The sequence below is a fragment of the Chelon labrosus genome, assembly GCF_963514085.1.
Source record: "Chelon labrosus genome assembly, chromosome: 24".
Classification (NCBI taxonomy): domain Eukaryota; kingdom Metazoa; phylum Chordata; class Actinopteri; order Mugiliformes; family Mugilidae; genus Chelon; species Chelon labrosus.
In genome coordinates, this window is record NC_140357.1 from 3,627,027 (window position 1) to 3,646,636 (window position 19,610).

A 19,610-nucleotide genomic window follows, 5' to 3' on the forward strand; every position below is an offset into this window, starting at 1 on the left:
CTGAGCAGGATTTCAGGAGTAACATGGTTGTGCTGAGGGCTTGGTCCTGGTGGAGACTCACTGCATCACTGACTGTTTTCCTCCAGGTGGTTTTCCTGAACATCCTGTCACAGCATTTACAAATCAACAACATGTATGTACAGGGTTTGAGAACATTTGCAGATAAAACTATTTATTAAATATATTAAGGATGAAGCAGGTGCAAAGTTACAGAATATTTCTTCTTAACTTCTTAACCCTCGTGCTACCGTCTTGCATAATCTCTCTCCGTCTGTCCATTCACTTGGGGTCCCAGAGACCCCAAAGGTAGCACGAGGCTTAAATTAAGCAAAACAACACAAGCTACTCCGCTATTAGCTTCGAAGCTAAACGGTAAACACGAACAGGTAGTCAACTTTAACTGAATATTACTGTACCTGGACATAACTGGTGATGGCCGTCTGACACCCGAGGCTCCGACACATGCGCGGTAGCTCATGAAGCAATTGTATCGAACCACTGTGCCGAGGCGTGGTTCGGTCACGTGACTAGTGACGTTTGAAGCACTTGAGTGACGTTCGAAGCAGTTCAAGTGCTTCGAACGCTTCAGCGGCAAACGAATCACCTGAGGGGTTCGGTTTGTCATGTGAATCACCTGGTGGGATCGAGTGTGTTCAGGGACATCTCGGATATCCTATCCTTATTTAGTGATGCTCATTTGAATGTTTCTTTGCATAATAGGTTGGTTTGTTGCTGTAGTTGGAGTTAGTTGCGTATTTTGTGGAGATAGATCGTAAGATTCAGATTGAAATAGATAAAATAGTTACACAGTTAGACAACACTAGATTTATAGATAGACATAGTTACATAGATAGTCCTAAATAGCGTTATATATAGATAAGATAGAGAGCGAGAGAGATACAGATAAGATATAGACATATAGTCAGAAGTGCGTGTATAGTTTTGGTTCGGACAAATCACGTGTTTTGTGACGTATGAACCATTTCACTGCTTCATTCAGAAACCCTGTCACTGGTTTGGTTGTCTCGGCTCTTCGGGAGAGATGAGATGAGTCTTCGAAGCAGATAATGACTGAGTCAAGAGAGATTTGGTTTGACACTGTTGCATTCAGTACAAATATTCTCTAACACTACTAAACCATGATACCAAGAGCAAATGAAAATAGCTGATGTAAGCGCTGAAACATAATCATTAGTGTAAGTTAGCAAAGGTTCATGGAGTGTAGCAGTGACGTAATCAAAATGGTCCACCGACAATGGTGCATCACTGATGAGGTTCGTGGTACACTGTGAAATCAACGGTCTTTCGTTAGCGAAACAAGGGTTCGATTCCCATTTGTTCTTTATTATTTATTTTATTGTTATATGTATATAATTTTCTTATAATACACTTTAAACCACATATCCATGTAATGTAGTCGAATAGGAATGTGCATGGCAAATCAAGTCCCATACAAGCATGAACCAGTATGACACGTCTCCATTGCACTACATTTTATTGTCCACTAGATGTCCTAATAGAGCACTGTGTCATTGAAGCTTCGAGTAATGAACCTTTTTTTGAATCACGTGTCGAGGCTTCAACAAAGCCTCGATTGCCCATCACCAGACATAACTCTCGGTGTCTCCGTGTCTATTTAAACTTTTTTATTTCCTCTTTAAAGAGTCCCAAGTTATTTTATTTTAGGACAAAAGACACGTTAGCGTGTCACGTTGTAAACTTCACATCAATCAGACCATTGACTGTATATACGAATCAGACTAATTAACCGACACCTGTTCACTACTTCCGGCTTCTTCTTCTTCTGATGTTTAATAGCGGTTAGCAAACCATCTTAAAGGTGCATTACCGCCACCTACTGGACTGGTCTGGTGGAACATGAGATTACAGGGAAACAAAGAGAATTAACATTCTCTGTTTTGGTCACTAACTGTAACTTCTTGAGTAAAAACCTTCTTCTCTAAAATCGTAGAAATCAATTTAAAACATGAATCAACGTTTAACTGACCTGTGATGGAGATTTGCCTCCATCTCGCGGTGAAACGATGAACTGCATGACGTCGCTTTAATGTTAACACATAGAAATCATCACGATCACTGCCCTCCAGTGGTCACTGTCAGTAATTACAACTCTCCACATCCAAAATAATACTGCTCTCTCTCTAGTGTTTATTGCCCTCTGGTGGCCACAGCAAGGAACTACAGCTAGCGCCCAACAGATGCACTGTAAAAAATGGAACCGAAGAGCCGCACTGCAATACATCTACTCACAGGATAGACACTACTGTGTTCACTGAGAAATCAACAAGTTCAACAAGTTTCAGACAGGACAGCCATATCAAGCAAAACAGTGAAATTCAACGAGGAAGCATAAAAGACCACCGCACTAAAATAGGAATACCTTTGGCGATAAGTGAGACCAGTATACATCAGGAAGCTCTTTTATATGCTGAGAGTTAAGTTAAATAACATTATGTCAGATCCTGACTGATCTGTTATTGAATTTAATGAAGCAAATGATCAACTAAAGATGAACTTCTTGTTTCTGCTGCTGCTGTGATGCTGCAGGTGTTTATTAAATTCAAAGGACAGACTCAGACATATTGTGGTAACAAACCGGACATCAGCCGGTTTATTAATGTTTCTGTAAAATCCAGAATTACAAACACTGACACCTGAAAAACATTATTTCAAAGTTCAGACATAAATCTACATTAACAAATTTCAGATCTGCATAAGTTATAATAAAATCTATATTTTGAAAGATATGTCAAAAGCTTATGCAACAGAAAGTACATAAAAAATTAGAGAAGAAGCAACTAAATGGCCTTGCTTTTATATAGCGCTTTTCTACCTATTGGCACTCAAAGCGCTTTACAGTCACAGACACATCTACCCATTCGCTCACACAAGCACTCACACATTCACACACCAGTGCCACGCACTGGGAGCAACAGGGGGTTCAGTGTCTTGCTCAAGGACACTTCGGCATGTGGTACATTCCGGGGATCGAACCGCTAACCCTCTGGTTCGTGGACAACCCGCTCTACCTACTGAGCCACAGCAACAACCATATAACAACGTGCAATAATCGTTATGGAAAACCTAAAAGTGCCATTAATTGTCCCTATTTCACATTAAAACATTACCTTTATGTTTTTCTAACTGTTGATGCTGGTTTATTAATGTGTCTAAATAATTCAGGAGAGGGACTGATCTTTACTTGTTGGTGCTATTAGAATAGTTTGTGCAGATCTGTTGAGGATCTTAAATCTCTTCACTCCACCTCCCAGTAACATGGTCCAGTCAGAGTCTCTCTACACACAAGCTGCTGCTGATTCAACCTCTCTGGATCGTCAGGACTCGGCTCATCCTCTCTCACCGCACATCATTATGTTCACCCTCATATTTGCAAAGACCACTAGCTGTTGACAGAAGAAGAACAACAGGAGATACGTTAGTGTTGACAGAGAATCACTTCATCAGAGCAGCTACGGATATTCACAGTTCATAGGATTCTTGGGCTGTGAATATTTTGAACATTGAAGCACAATCTGTATAGTTTTACTATTAAATATACTTAACTACTACTACTCGGTGTTAACTGCACCAAACACCAAGACAAATTCCTTGTGTGTGAACACACGTACATATAAATAAATCATATTTTGACTCTGGAGCAGCTGAGGAGCTCAGCCAGCTTCCTTTCAGCTCTCATGTTAACATGTTGGAGCTGGAAGCTCACAGACCGGCAGAGACTTTTAGCATCAAGTCTGTTTCCTCTGCAGATTTCTCTCAAGTCCACAGAGGAAATAAACTGCTGAGAGTCATGAACACTTCATTACTGCACAAACACTTTAGTGATGGATTTACAGCTGTTCAATTTACATAAAGAATCTGAGTGTTGATGAACATCTCATGTGTTTCTGAAGCATCAGCTGACTAATAAACATTGAAGATATCTGATGAAACTAATGACAGAGATACAGATGTGATGACTGGACCTCGGCAGAGGTTCTGCTCTGTATAAAGACCGATGGTTACTAAATGTAATGATGGTTCTGTGATTTACAGGCTTCAGTCAGACTGATCTCAGAGCTGTGACAAAGATGAAACTGATCAGTTGGTTAGTTTTGTGTTGAGAGAACAAACAGTCTGAGATCAGATTTGATGAATGAGGACCACTGTCTCTATTCATCTGGTAAGGCTGTCAGCTGGAATCCAGATTTATTTCCTGAAAACATGAACACAACAAGCTTCAGGATGATCTGATTGGCTGACTGTTGTCTCTGTCTTTCTGTCCAGTCCTGAAGTTTGCCACCATTCTCCTCTCACAGCTTCACAGAGGAAAACAGCTGCATGTTTACAGGAGATACTGGATATTATATTAGGGCCCGAGCAATGAAGTAGCAGGGTCCCAGTTGGGCCATACAACGGGAGTTGCAAGGACCCTATTGTTTTCATACTTTCTGCCTCTTTGCTCAGCATTATCAGTGCCTAAACATGTACAAAAAGTCCTGAAAATTTGCAGACGCCTTCGTTCACCCAAAAAAAATGTAATCTGCGCGGGTCTTGAGCATGGGCGCGGCAAAATGGCTCTGTAGCGCCATCTACGGACCAGCCCCTGAGTCCTGTTGCGCCTAAAAATCAGAAAATTTGCAAAATTTGGAGTAACATCCCAGGACGCACAAAAAAGTCAATTATGTCCTGTTATTTGATTGAAACTGTGAAAATTGGACATATTTTTTGTTTGGATTTTTATACCTCCAGGCTTGATGCCTTATCAGATTGACTTCAAAAGTTGGAAATAAGTTGTCAAAAGATAGGCAAAGGAAAATGACATAAGTTTTTGACTTTTCATTGAAGGGGCGTGGCCGTTCTGGCCCATCAACGTTTCACGACTCGCCATGAAACAGGAAGTTGCATTAAACGTGCTGTAATTTAGCCATACTTTGTCCAAACTGCATCAAACTTTACAGTATTGTTAATGGTCCCTAACTTCACACATCCATATGTTAATATTTATATAATTATTGTAGCGCCACCTATTGAGAACAGGAAATGTCTTATTTTGTAGTATGTTGTGTGACCTGCTGTTACTGTCAGGGTGATTGGATTCACTTCAAATGTTGTCAGGACAGCCTTACGCTTGTCATGATGACTTACTGCAAAACTGGTGAGTTTTCGTTGAAATTTGGGCCTGTTCTGGTTGTCAAAGTGAAATGACTGACCGTCTCCTTAATTCTGTCATCATTTCAAGCAGTGTGCTACTTTGTCCAGCAGATTGAGCCATTGCATTTCTCTCTGGTGGGTTGTCTGTCTGTATGTGTGAAGCTGTTTTAACATACTTTGATGCCACAGAGAGAATACATTCAAAACAGCCAAGACTTACAGCTGTCACAGATGATGTGCTCTGAAAAATATTCAACTGCACAGACTATGCATCGTGCCACAGTGCATTGTTACTCCAGTGTATCCCCTGAGATCTGCAGTAACCACGCCGTTGCCAGTCCCCGACGGGTGCGGGGCGCGAGGGCCCGTTTGGCGCAGCTCGCAGCTTTAATTCTACCTGTGTTCACTACAATGCTATGGAAAGAAGCACAAGATAAACTTATCCTTTATTTATACTGACCTCAGAGTCTTTAGTCTACAGTCTGGACTCTCCTTAAGATCAGACAGCTGCTTCACTTCAGAATCCAGCAGCTTGTTTCCACGCAGGTTCAGCTCTATGAGATGGGAGGGGTTGAACTTCAGAGCCGAGACCAGACGATCACAGCTGATTTTTGACAAACTGCAGCAACTCAAACTGAAAAAGGAAAATGTGTATATTTAGAGGACATGTACAAAACATCAAAAACCAAAGTGATGATGGTTTGAGTCGTTGATCAAACAAAAACAATACAAGTTTTTCCAGTTTGTTCACTGTCTAGATTTGCTTTATTCTATCTTTCACTCTAAAGACACTGCCTGGCCAAAAAAAAAAAGTCACCGCCACAAAAAAAGGCCAAACACTCTAATATTTCGCCTTTAGCTTTGATTACAGCACTCATTCTCTGTGTCATTGTTTCAATAAGCTTCTGCAATGTCACAAAATTTCCATCGAGTGTTGCATTAATTTTTCACCAAGATCTTGTATTGATGATGGGAGAGTCTGACCACTGCACAAAGCCTTCTCCAGCACATCCCAAAGATTCTCAATGGGTTCAAGGTCTGAACTCTGTGGTGGCCAATCCATGTGTGAAAATGATGTCTAATGCTCCCTGAACCACTCTTTCACAATCTGAGCCCCATGAATTCTGGAATTGTCATCTTGGAATATGCCATAAGGGAAGAAAAAAATCCATTGATGGAATAACCTGGTCATTCAGTATATTCAGGTAGTCAGCTGACCTCATTCTTTCGGCAACATAATGTTGCTGAACCTAGACCTGAGCAACTGCAGCAACCCCAGATCATAGCACTACCCCCACAGGCTTGTACAGTAGGCACGAGGCAGGATGGGTGCATAATTTCATCTGCCTCTCTTCTTACCCTGATGCCCCCATCACTCTGGAACAGGGTAAATCTGGACTCATCAGACCACATGACCTTCTTCCATTTCTCCAGAGTCCAATCGTTATGCTCCCGAGCAAATTGAAGCCTTTTTTCCCGGTTAACCTCACCGATTAGTGGTTTTCTTAAGGCTACACTGCTGTTCATTCCCAGTCCCTTGAGTTCCCTTCACATTGTACGTACAGAAATGTTCTTACTTTCACTATTAAACATAGCCCTGAGTTCTACTGTTGTTTTTCTTCCATTGGATTTCACCAAACGTTAAGGGATCACAGGTCACGATCAATCAGGATTTTTTTCCGACCACATTTCTTCCTCAAAGACGCTGGTTCTCCACTATCCTTCCAGTTTTTAATCATGCGTTGGAGAGTTCTTAACCCAGTTTTAGTAGTTTCTTCAGTCTAACTGGAAAAAATGCCCCTCCAAAAATAAGCAAAAAAAACAACAAATAGAAGACGTTTTTGCTTGAAATAAGCAAAAAAAATCTGCCAATGGAACTAGTGAAAATTGGCTTGTCAAGATTTCTTGAAATAAGATTTGATATTTAGGACTTTTGAGATAAAGGTGATCTTGAAATTAGCCAGAAAAAAAATTATTTTGAGCTATATTTTAGTGTATTTAACTCATTTTAAGTTCTAAAATAGCGACATTGTCCTAGATTTCAGACCATCACCAACTTGAAATAGGATTAGGAAGTGATTATTTAAGCATTTTAGGATAAAATATGCCTTGAAATTAGCTGGAAATACTCATATAATGCATTTTTTTACTCACATTAAGAAGTGCTTTTGTATCGTAAGAAACAATTCATCTCAATTCAAGTGCATTTAGCTTATTTTAAGTTCTAAAATAGTGACATTGTCCTAGATTTCAGGATAAAATATGTCTTGAAGTTTCATTTTTATACTCATATTAAGAAGACAATTCATCTCAATTCAAGTGCATTTAACTTACAGTAAGCTCTACAACTAGATTTAAGACAACCACCTACAATGAAAACAAATCTTGCATTAAACAAACAAATATTTATTTTATCTGCATAAGAAAGAACATGCATTTTTAGCTCTGAAATGCAGGAGTAAACAGCTCTTACAATTAAGTGCAGTTAGTCAGTTACACTGAGACTTCACAGCATGTAGTGTATGACTGGAGCAGTCATGTTTTGGCTCACAGTATGTATGGGACTGTCATAAAATAATAATAATTAATAAAAAAAAAACATAGCAAAAACATAGCATAACATGCCATATATGTGTAACACATGGATTACAGTCAGACATGAACATCTGACATCTGTCCCCTCAATACACTTACAAAGTGCTTATTCAAGATAAGGGTCTTGGGCTAACATTAACATGACTATCTGACCAATGTGTCTCTCAATACATTAACAAAATATTATTGCTACCTTAACATTGGGCAACATTGGGCTACATTTGCTAAATTACGAATACGAATGGAAACGGCTTTATTCACCAACAAAAGCTTTCCAGTCAGCCGTGCCCTTCTTGAAAGATGGTGTGAGGTCTCGCTCATGGATTGTGTCCAAGAGGACCTCCGTTTGTATGACAAAAAGCAGAGGAGCTACACACCTGGGGTAAGTAAGATGTAAACTTTTTGACTTCAGGTCAGCACAGTCACCTCTCAGAAACAGTCAAGTCGCTTTCTGTGGACAGATTTATTTTTATTAAATGTGAAACTGAAGCTTTAAAATTGAACAATTTCAAAATGCGTTTCTGCCTTCTGGAAAATAAGTATCGAGTACTGAGGCAGAAATAATGTTTGTGGGGAAAAATAAAAGGTCTGTGGCGTCGGACTGGTGTTCCCGATAAAGCGCTGCATTGAGGTTTGGTGGTGAAACATCAGTCTGAGGCTTTAAAAGGACGTTTATCTGTCGTTCACCGTGTCACTCAGGTGTGGTGAAGTTTTGGAGGTTGCGTGTTCATCTCCAGGTCAGACAGCGACTCGAAGGAAGTCCTCCTCACCCAGAGGAAGGATGGCCCTCACCACCTGAGTCATTTCAGAGAAAGAATCATCTGATGATTCAGAGAGGTGAAACATCTAAGAAGAAGCAGCTGCCACATGCTGAAATGCTGAAATTGTATGAATGCATGTAATGGATATTTTTGTATGATTTACAACTACCAAACACCCATTCTACAATGCCCAGCTTGGTACAGTCCAGCCCCCTCCCTTCTGTGAATCACATTGGAATCTTCCACTTCCTGTTTGTCAGTCTGGCCTTCTACCTGGACAGGTGTGGATGGAGCACATGGAACAAACATTTGGGTAATTTGAATTTACGAATGAATGAGACTGAATGTGAATGTTTATTTCTCTGAGTTAACCTGAAACCCTTCAAATCAAACATTTACCAATGAAATCATTTAACAAAAAGTCCCAGATTAAAATTCATTGATACCCATTCGAACCAGTTTAGCGAAGAAGTTTAGTCCCCCACCACCAGCTGTAAATGTGAGGATGAAAATCAACTAACAACACAGGAAACCACAATGAAAGAGACGCCAAGACAGCCACTGCTACTTGATGAAAGACTGAAGTTGTGACGTTTTGTTGAAAGTTCTGTTGTCACTTTTATGCTCGTAACATAACCAGGCAGACCAGAGACTCTGGTATTCACTCAACAAAACCTTGTCACAACTTCAGTCCTTTATCGAGCAGCAATAGCTGTCTTCATGTCTCTTTAATTTTTATGTGAAGGTCCAATGTCAAAACTTTTTCTTTGCAACTTCACATTTATATATTAAAATTCATTGATACCCATTCAAACCACTACAGTAATAAAGGCCAGACTGTCCCCCACCACCAGTTCAACCACAACTGAAGACACACGAAGACAGCTAGTGCTAAGTGATGAAAGACTAAAGTTAGACTAAAGAATACACGAGTTGAAGAACGTGAAAACATTTGCCTTTAAGCTTGTAACATAACCAGGCGGACCAGAGACTCTGGCAGTCCTTCATGTCTCTTTGTGTTTTTGTTGCTGCCTCACTTTTACTGAAATGTCCATTTTCTTTCAACATACTATACTGTGACATTATGACTTCTTTTATAATAGCAGAGTGACAGATAGTAATAAAATAGTGACATTAATAAATGTCAGTCAGTTTTGTTCTAACCTCCTCCTTCTATTGGTCCAGAACATCTAGAGGGGACACGGCCGTGATGATTTCCAGGACTTCAACCAAAGAACAGGAACTTGGCAACCAATGACACCATATAGGTGCAGTATATTACATTACTATTTAAAACTGTTTTCAAAATTCCATCATTTTTTATTTATTTTTTACTCCACAGTAAAACTCCTGATGTTTGTAGACTTTTATTATTTTATTTTTTTACATGCTCTGTTACTATTTTATAATCGTAGAGTAACAGGTTGTAATAAAATAGTAATGTTTTTTGTTGCAACAAGTCAATCTTCTAAAAGCATATATCTACAACATACAGTATTATATGATGGCAAACTCATACAAGTATGTTATATTCTATAAAAGAAAAAAAAATCAAGCATTTTAAGATGCACATACTGTAGATCCTTTATTGTTGAGCAAACACAACATTCTGTTTCATGACCCTTTGTTTCACGCGGATGCCATGTATAGTATTATCCAGCAGATGTCGCCACATTTAATTGTATCAAATGCTTCACGCACCTGAACCATTTCAAAACAACTGCTTCAGATTGATTCAGTGGTTCAGAAGGCTTTGGTTTCTCCATATGTTTCCTCCTTCTTAGAGCCTTTCAGTCTTGACTGACTCTGTTTTGTTGTTGTTGTTGTTGTTGTTGTTGTTTGTGGAACTGGATTCAACGTGGTGTGTGAATCATTGGAAGGCTGCTATAATTGCAGATGACCACTGGGTGTCACTGGTAGTGTCTGTCTTTGAGGCTTTGAAGCTTTGAATCTTTTTTGAGGAAGAAGCCCCAAAAGCTTCATCCACCCATCTCCAAGTCACTAAGCCAGGGCTCATACAACACTTATCTATTTTTATATTTTTTACATCTTTTCAGTCTGTCATCTTGGTATTAATATTCAAAATACATCCAGAGCTTTAACCCAAACCTTCAGAATCTCTGAGGAAAGGCTTCACATCGTGATCGAGAGGATCCAAGAACAAGGAGTTACTGGGATATCTATAGATGTAGTTACTGGCAGTGACCACTGGGGGCAGTAATCGCGGTAATAGTTTCTAACCACTTCCTGTCCTCTTTTGATTAAATCGATCAGGATCAGGTGTGACTCTAATGTATCTGAGCTTCATCACTGCTCTTCCTCCTCCGCTTCTCTGGATGTTTCAGTCTCAGCGTCGTGGCTTCTTCTCCAGCTGAAGGTAGCGATGGAGAAACCGAAGCTTTCTGAACTGAATCAATCTGAAGCAATTGTGTTGAAATGATTCAGGTGTTTTGAAGCATTTGATTGATACAATTAAATGTGGCGACATCTGCTGGATAATATTATACATAGCATTCACGTGAAACGGGTCGTGAAACAGAAAGTTGTTTGCTTAACCCTCATACCTGATTTTAAAATAGTGACGTTGTTACCACTAAGGGACAAAAGTGTCCTCTTTTAAAATGCCATAAAAATGGCATATGTTAATATTTTATCTACTTCAGTCCTAATCATGAATACCAAATGTTTGATTATTTTCAATATTTTAACCCTTTATATGCCAGTGTTTGTGATGGCATCCAAAATTTTTCGTAAAAAAACACACAAAAAATTAAATATTTTCAATAATCTAAATGCAAAGTGGATTTTTCTTGCGGGGATTATTAGAGCCTTGGATATGTCAATAAATGGAAGCAAGATTGATTTTGATGGATTATTATTAGTAGTATTAGTATTGTTTTTTTGTGCTGTGTACAAACAACTCCCATTGAAATCCAATGAGCCTACTGTTTTGTACTTTGCACCTGCGCCTGTGTGTCTTTGAAGTAAAAGGATACATGTTATAGATCAAACGCCTCAATTAGACACACACTGCATCACCGTGCGGTACGGCAGCACTATGGCCGGGACCCCAAACACCTGCAGAAAGATTCACCATGACTCTACTGCCCTCTCTGCAGAATATCTACAAGCACAGAGTCCGCAGGAGAGCTGCCTCCATAACTAAGGACCCCACCTGCCCCCAACACAGACTGTTCACACTCCTACCTTCAGGAAAGAGGTGCAGGAGTGTGAAATATAGGACCTTGAGACTGTTCTTCTTCCCCACTGCCATCAGAGTCCTCAAGAGCTGACAGGAGTCTACAATCACAGACTAAAATCTTGCTATGTTCACTTTCCAGCTTCTGTTTACATTTTTTCAGTACCTTGTTTTCATTTCATTTGCACATCGATATTTGCACTTCGTCTTCATCTTCTCGCGCTTATCCGGATCCGGGTCGCAGCAGCTTCAGCAGGGAAGCCCAGACAGCCCTCTCCCCAGGCATTCCCAGGCCAGACGAGAGATGTAATCCTTCCATCGTGTCCTGGGTCCGACCCGAGGTCTCCTTCCAGTGGGACATGCCCGAAACACCTCTCCCGGGAGGCGTCCAGGAGGCATCCTTACCAGATGACCTAGCCACCTCAACTGACTCCTCTCGACGTGGAGGAGCATCGGTTCTACTCTGAGCTAGTCCCGTATGTTCGAGCTCCTTACGCAATCTCTAAGGCTGAGCCCGACCACCCTGCGAAGGAAACTCATTTCGGCCGCTTGTATTTGCGATCTTGTTCTTTCGGTCATTACCCAAAGTTCACGACCATAGGTGAGGGTTGGAACGTAGATCAACGGGTAAATTGAGAGCTTCACCTTTCGGCTTAGCTCTCTCTTCACCACGACCGACCGGTTAAGTATCCACATCACTGCAGATACTGCTCCCTCCTACCTTCACTCGATACAATATTTGCACTAGTTATCTTATATTTTTGTATTATATGTATCTTTTTATATTCGTAGGCATTTGGCTGGACGGCAAAAGAAGAATTTCATTGTACAGGGAAACATGTTTCTACACTGAGCACATGAAAATAAACTCTTTGAATCTTGAACATACACACACACCATCAATGCAAGGATCCCCTTCTCCTCATGACCAATAACATCACTTTTATATCATAAGAAACTTGGGAGCTCCAAATCACAGCAACTGTGGAAAACACATTTGCAAAGTTCACACATCCTTTTGCTGCAGTTCCTGTGTATGAGGGTGAACTGAACTCACACACACACAACATTCCTGATGCCATTGATGTACTTTTCTGTTCCACATTTTTAAATATTTATGTATTTATGTTTTACTTCTAGAGCGATCGAAGTTGTTGGACACTGCACTCCTAATTGAAATGCATTGTATGTAATGCATTGTGATGCCATCACAAACACTGGCATATAAAGGGTTAAAATATTGAAAATAATCAAACATTTGGTATTTATGATTAGGACTGAAGTAGATGAAAAGATTTATGTAAAAAAAAGCAGAAAAAAATATTAACATATGCCATTTTTATGGCATTTTAAAAGAGGACACTTTTGTCCCTTAGTGGTAACAACGTAACTTTTGAGTATTATGGGATTTGTTTTTGAAATATCAAAATTTGTTCAAAAATACACACCTTTACCAAATATCTTAGCAGCAAGCATAACCAACACTGAGTAATCCAAAAAATAAAATTTGAAAAGGACACTTTTGTCCATATCAGGGTTAACAATAAAGGATCTCCAGTATGTGCATCTTGAAATGCTTGATTTTTTTCTTTTATAAGATTGATAGAAATACAAGAATATATTTACAAAATGAGTGAAATGCTTGTGCATCTGGGGACGGTGATTTTCCCCCCCTTTATAGATAACCTCATAAACGTCTACCAGTTTAATCTTCATATTAAGAGAAATACTTTTTGTATTACACTTTGTCTGAAAAATAAAATAAAATATGCGTACATATAAACTCTTGAAGCTACAGATTTTCTGAGGTGTTTACAATGACCATGTAGTGTAAGAATTCTGGTTTGATATGTTTAATTGTGTTTCTGTAGATGTTCAGTGTGGATGTTGTGTGTGTGGGGCTTTTTAAAAGAATACAAGCATTTGATTAATGCAGACATTTTATATCCAACCTTGCTATTGTCATTGGAACATTAACTTAAAGTGAAAAATACAGAACAACATGTTTATTCTCTGTGTTGCAAGGTACAACTTTCAACTTTTTCTCAACAGAGTCCAGGTATGGGGATGATGAGAACTCATTCAGTGATAGGATTTTTACAACTATTGCCTCCCTTGCATTTGCAGTACTTGCAGCAACGGATACAAGCTACCCGACAGGGGCAGCCATTCATGTGTGCACACTTGCCACACGAGCAGGGATTTGGCAAACTTTCAGGTTTTGAGATTACAATCTCAGGGACTAATAAACTGCCCTTTCTTACAAAACCATAAGCATCTGCATTTAAGATCGAGGTGGCGTCTGTAAATGGTGCTTGGACCCAAAGCTGCAGTTGATAACAGGCTCTTTGTATATGTTTTCTTGCCTTAGTTGAGGTGCAAGCGGTCCTCTCAAAGTCCACCTTAAGGGCATTACTGTCGGATGCAGCAATGCGCAGGTTGTCAAATGTCTCCATGTCCATTGATGGTTTGAGACATTTGAATTGCACTCTCTGTTAGATGTGGACAGTTGAAATTGAGAATCAAAGAAGAGTTGTCTGGTTTGCGGACAGTGTTCAGAGCTGCAAGTTTGGTTGATATTTTGCTGGTTGTATCGCACCCAGTCAGCGCATGTAGTGCTGGGAGAGCTTTGGTTAATAAATAACTGTCAATTCCTGTTTGTTGCTAGTTTATATACGCATATTTAATGAGATATTGCCTCATTTGCATATTACATTTTATTTTTTTTTTAAGACAAAGTGTAATATAAAAAGTATTTCTCTTAATACGAAGATTAATCTGGTAGAAGTTTATGAGGATATCTATAAAGGGAAGAAAAAGTCCCATTCACCTGTAGTGTGATAATAGTGTCACCTATTGTGGTCATTTTTCAGGACTTTCGTCCCGGGTGGAGATTTTGGCACACATCCCACGTTGTTCAGTGGGGTCATATTAGTCTATAACAGTTGAGATATTCTCCGCTAAATGAAGCGCATACAAATCTTACCCAGGACCTCTACTATTTACTCTGGTGTCAGTTTGTTTGTGTTGATGAACAGGCTGCGTTCACCTGCGCAGGTGAGTCTGTTTTCAGAGCAGCGAGCGTCCTCCTGCCTCTTGAATCCGCTCGTTAAAGAGCAAAACCAGACTCTGCAGACTGACCTGCTGCTTCCTCTCAGTGTTCACTACTAAGTCACTGAACTGACAGTTGGTCAACTCACTGTAGAAACATTAAAGCAACACACGGACAGAGTCAACGTGTTGCTGCTCCGCTGCGTTCAGGACAAATCGGACACGTTGGTGAAATCCACCTGGGTTTAGAAAAATGATAAACTGACAAAATAAATGTTGATTTAAAGCAGACTTTCTGTGTTTGATCAACAATAAAACTAATAAGTAAAGTGTGTAAGAAACAAGTGTCCTGACAGTTGAGTCTATTAGCAATCATCTCAAAATTATAGAGACATGGGGCGATTATTTCAGATAAGATGAACCAGAAATATAAAATAATAAAAATCAAACACCTGTCTACATACAGTTATGTCAGAGTTAAATCTGACAGGAACTTGAACATCAAGTTTGTATCTGTCTGTAAATAACAAGAATAATGTAGATGGAGCATTTAAATCAATACTTGGTCTATAAATTAAAATGTTGAGGCTCCGTCTGTAAAAGCAGCTATAATTAGATAAACAGCGTCTCTAATATTTTGGACTTTCTATCACATGTGTTAACTCTTCAACAGGAACAAATGATCAACGTCTGAGGCGGGAACTCCTGGTTGACTCCACATGGAACGTCCTCCTCTAAATCACAGGTGTCAAACTGATCTGTGAAAGGGCTGCTGCAGGTTTTCAGTCCAACCATGCAGCAGCACACCTGACTTGGCTCAACTGCCTTCACTGTCCATTGTAAACATCAAGGTCAGTAGTGGCATTAATATTTTTGGATATTCCCCATTGAGAATGACTGGGCTTATGCAAGAAGATAGAACTACTTTGAAGGAATAATTGTTACCGCCATAGTTTACAAAACCTTTCTTTCAAAATAAAGTATTTAATTATGAAAAGATTGTGATAGTTGAGACACCTCAGACTTTAATTTGCATAGCAGTTAAATACTAATTATTTAATGGTAAACACTGACTGAGAGTGTTTGACTGCACGGTGGGTGTTTTTATTTTAGAGTACACTGTCGATGCTTTAGATTAAACTGTAGTCAAGTAAAGCACTGTCATTTTCATGCATATCTGTTTTGTCTTGCAGGTTTCTCCACATAGACGGGCTATGGCTTACGTGTTGACTGCTAAGATGGCCAGATGTGGCTCCCTGGATCTAAAGGAACACAACGGACAGGTAAGGATGCTCAGGCCTAGTAGTTTTAAATGCGTAAAGGTTGATATTTTTTCCCCAATCTCAGCTGTACTCTGTCTCTATGTGCAGACTGCTGTTGCTCAGATGAACACCAGAGACTTCTGGGGTCGCTCTCCCCGCTCAGAAAGGTCATTTGTGTCGTCTTCAGGTGTGTTATTGAGTTCAGCCTTTAAATCAAATATAGGAGAAGTGCCTTGTTTAAAGGTAACACCAGAAGTATTGTGTATATTATTTATTTAGATGAATGACTGCTACAAATAGCTTTTCTTAAGTGTAATCCAAAAGTATTTGTGTGTTTCACTTCAGCTGCTTTTTAAATTACTAAAAGATTTATATAGAAATGAGTTTATGTACTTAGTGAAGAGAACTCCTTTCAAGACTTTACTTTGCATGTTTGACTGTTATGTTGTATTGACTTAGCTGTAGTTAATCTTTGTGCCATCCACCTTTGACTTGTAATGTGTTGTCATTTGCAAGGGCTGGGAAAGCTATGGACATGTTCAACTATGATGGTGAGTGTTTGTAATACTGAAGTTATTCATGTCATTGAGGTGATTTAATGTTGTCCTTTGTGTATGCAGGCTTGACTCTTTATTCAGCTGTGGTCTCTGGACAAGCCCTGTTCATACAGATGTTTGGTGACTGCATCCAGAGTCTGCTGCAGATGGGTGCTTCCTATGTAACTAAGGTTCATTGTGTTTACAGAATAAAGCATAGCAATGTGTTGAACCTGTTTGGTCTCCTTCCATGCCCATTGTAAGCAGCAAGAGCAATATTTTTGGAAATTCCCCATAGGGAATGAATGGGCTTATGGAGGCCCCACGAAGATAGAAGATAGAAGATAGAAGATAGAAGATAGAAGATAGAAGATAGAAGATAGAAGATAGAAGATAGAAGATAGAAGATAGAAGATAGAAGATAGAAGATAGAAGATAGAAGATAGAAGATAGAAGATAGAAGATAGAAGATAGAAGATAGAAGATAGAAGATAGAAGATAGAAGATAGAAGATAGAAGATAGAAGATAGAAGATAGAAGATAGAAGATAGAAGATAGAAGATAGAAGATAGAAGATAGAAGATAGAAGATAGGTTCTGCACCACTGCCTAGCAACCGAAAAAATTGTTGAAACTGTCAGACCTTCACACATGCCATTTATTGACTTTTCAAAACAGTACAAATAAAACACATTACATTGCTTTCTTTACAAACCTTCAATGGAAATACAATGTCACAATAACAAACTAGTCATGAAAAAGAGCAGACCCTGGAATAAAAAAAAACAGTGAAAAGGTAACATCTCCAAACACTTAACTTCAGCATAGCATTACACACTCAATCAATGCTAACATTTGCTTTTGGTCCCCCACATACAACAGATCTTGAGGGGAAAACACATTCACACTTAAGTGAAGCTCAAGAACACTGTCAGTTAGACAGTCAACACTATGAAAATTTCTTTGTTACCATGTAACATTAAACTTTACTCTTTAACCATTAGCGTTACTTTTAAGAGCTTCACTTTGTTTACCATTGATGCCAAATGTACTCTGCAATAATACTCAATTACATATGTTGGATACTGAAATTTTATTTTTGGTTTGAATAATAAAAACATTCAAAAATGACAGTTGGACTAGTTTCTTAATGGACTTACATACTAGGGCCTCCGTCCAGTTCTCCCAGGCACTTTACACTCTCAGAGCCTACAATGAGGTACAGACATTTGCAGTCATTAATGAAAAAGGCAGCACTTTCAAATAGAAAATGATTCTGGACAATAGTTCTCTGCAGTCTTTACTCACCTCAAAGCCAGACCACACTTCAGTTCATTTCTTCTTCCTGCGATGCCAAGAAGCTGGGGACAGCTGGCTCACCGTCAGCTGATATCGTTGAGGCAATCAAAACTGGAAAACTTTGCCATCAGGACCCAGATCAGCACGTGGACAATGTTTAGTTTACGGATTTCAGACTTCAAGGCGACGCTGAAACAAACTAGTAGTTGACACAAAACATAGATACTTTATTAATGCCGAGAGAAATTCAAGCATCCAGTAGCAGTAACAAACATTGAACATACTATATAAAAATAGAAAGTGACCAGTAGAAGTAGGTTTTTTTATAACTATGAGGGCTGTGTGGAATTAAATTAGTTGGAAACAGTTGAATGAAATAAATGGTAATGACAGTGTCCAGTAAGTGGTGCAAAAAGATATGTCCATTGTCAACATGACTCAGAGAGGGACACAATTTTACCTCATCTGGTAATGACAGGCTGAAAGTCGCTGCTCTCGGACCTTCTCTGGAAGCCATGATGGAAACCTAAACACAGAGTTAGACACATCAGGCAAGACTAAAACTGCCTGTTCAATAAGAGCACTGCATGCATTAATGGTAGATCTGTAACACATGGCAGGGAAGCAGGACCTCTGAAATGCACAACACCTGGGCTTACCTGCAGTGAAAGGACTCATTAGTAATGCAAGAAACACATTGGAGATAATCCCAGAAATTGAGCTTCACAGCTGCAGACACCTTGTTAATCAATGGCAATTTTATTGATTTAACAATAAAGTTGTCTCGAGGCAACACAGCAGCAGGAAAAACATCATACATGTAGAATCTAATACAACATTCAGGTGAGGAGCAGCTCCACTGCGCAGGCGCGTCATTCACAGCTCCTGCTTTAGCATGTCCAGTTAGCACATTAGGTTTTACCACTTACCCGTTTCTTGGAGCCCTCTCAGCTTCGCGCTTCAAACCTACGAGCAAACCCTACGTCTTCTTTTAACTTACCATCGTTCAGATTACTGTTAATTGCAACATTTACAGCAAGACAAGTTGAGCTAAAGCTAGCTGCAGTAGGTCAAACATACGGGAAGCTGAGCACAGCTTTCACATAAACGGAAAGCCACGCTACCAAACAGACACGTATCGTAAAATAAAGTACTTCTGGCATAAGTTGAAGCACTTCCCTGCTATATCTCGTCTTCATAAAACAACGTCCCGACTAGAACGCTGTCCAAAGAGCATCTGAAGCCGGTCGAGAGGGGTATATGAAGCGTGAACGGTGGACAGGAAGTGACGTGTCGACCTGCGATTGGTCCCCGTTTAACTCTTCCCCTTCCTCCCTCTCCTGATTGGCTACTCGTCAGGTGTTTCCGTTTATCGCAGTGATTGCAAGTGCAGACGTCACCCGAATGTGCCAGCCGCAAAACATTTGTAATTTAACTTCTACGGATTTTAACTGGAAGTTTAATGAGGAGAACGCAACCAATAGGAGGTTAGCAGATGGGTGGCAGGACAACGGCAGGAAAATGCCAAAGTTTTGTGCAGTATATGGCTGTACAAACCGGTCAAACCGGGGAAAACAAAAAAGTTTCTTTAAAATTCCCAAAGAGGTAACGCTACAGCAATTACACTACTTAAAGAGCTGACTAAAACTGTCAAAAATACAGAGCAGGGTATTATAATATTATTAGAAACATACATATATATATATATTGTCTGTCTACCTCTGCTACATGTGGTG

At 39.6% G+C, this 19,610-nt stretch overlaps 2 long non-coding RNA genes across 4 annotated transcripts in view; one reads left to right on the forward strand and one right to left on the reverse strand.

Moving 5' to 3' along the window:
* The window catches only part of LOC311509267, a 32,914-nt gene extending 13,408 nt beyond the window's left edge, over nt 1–19,506 (reverse strand). Inside the window, exons 1-4 of one of the 3 annotated variants that reach the window (XR_014699814.1) lie at nt 18,335–19,506; nt 17,884–18,063; nt 17,736–17,784; nt 17,291–17,345 (exon numbers count right to left, since the gene is read on the reverse strand). This is a non-coding gene — a long non-coding RNA (uncharacterized lncRNA). Of the gene's footprint in view, nt 1–17,290; nt 17,346–17,735; nt 17,785–17,883; nt 18,074–18,334 lie in introns of those variants that run through there. The other 2 variants (XR_014699812.1, XR_014699813.1) reach the window with 2 other exon arrangements.
* On the forward strand, nt 15,603–16,217 carry LOC311509270. The gene is made up of 3 exons (XR_014699816.1): nt 15,603–15,629; nt 15,972–16,061; nt 16,149–16,217. It is a non-coding gene; the product is annotated as an uncharacterized lncRNA (long non-coding RNA).
* Nucleotides 19,507–19,610: the final 104 nt, after the last annotated feature.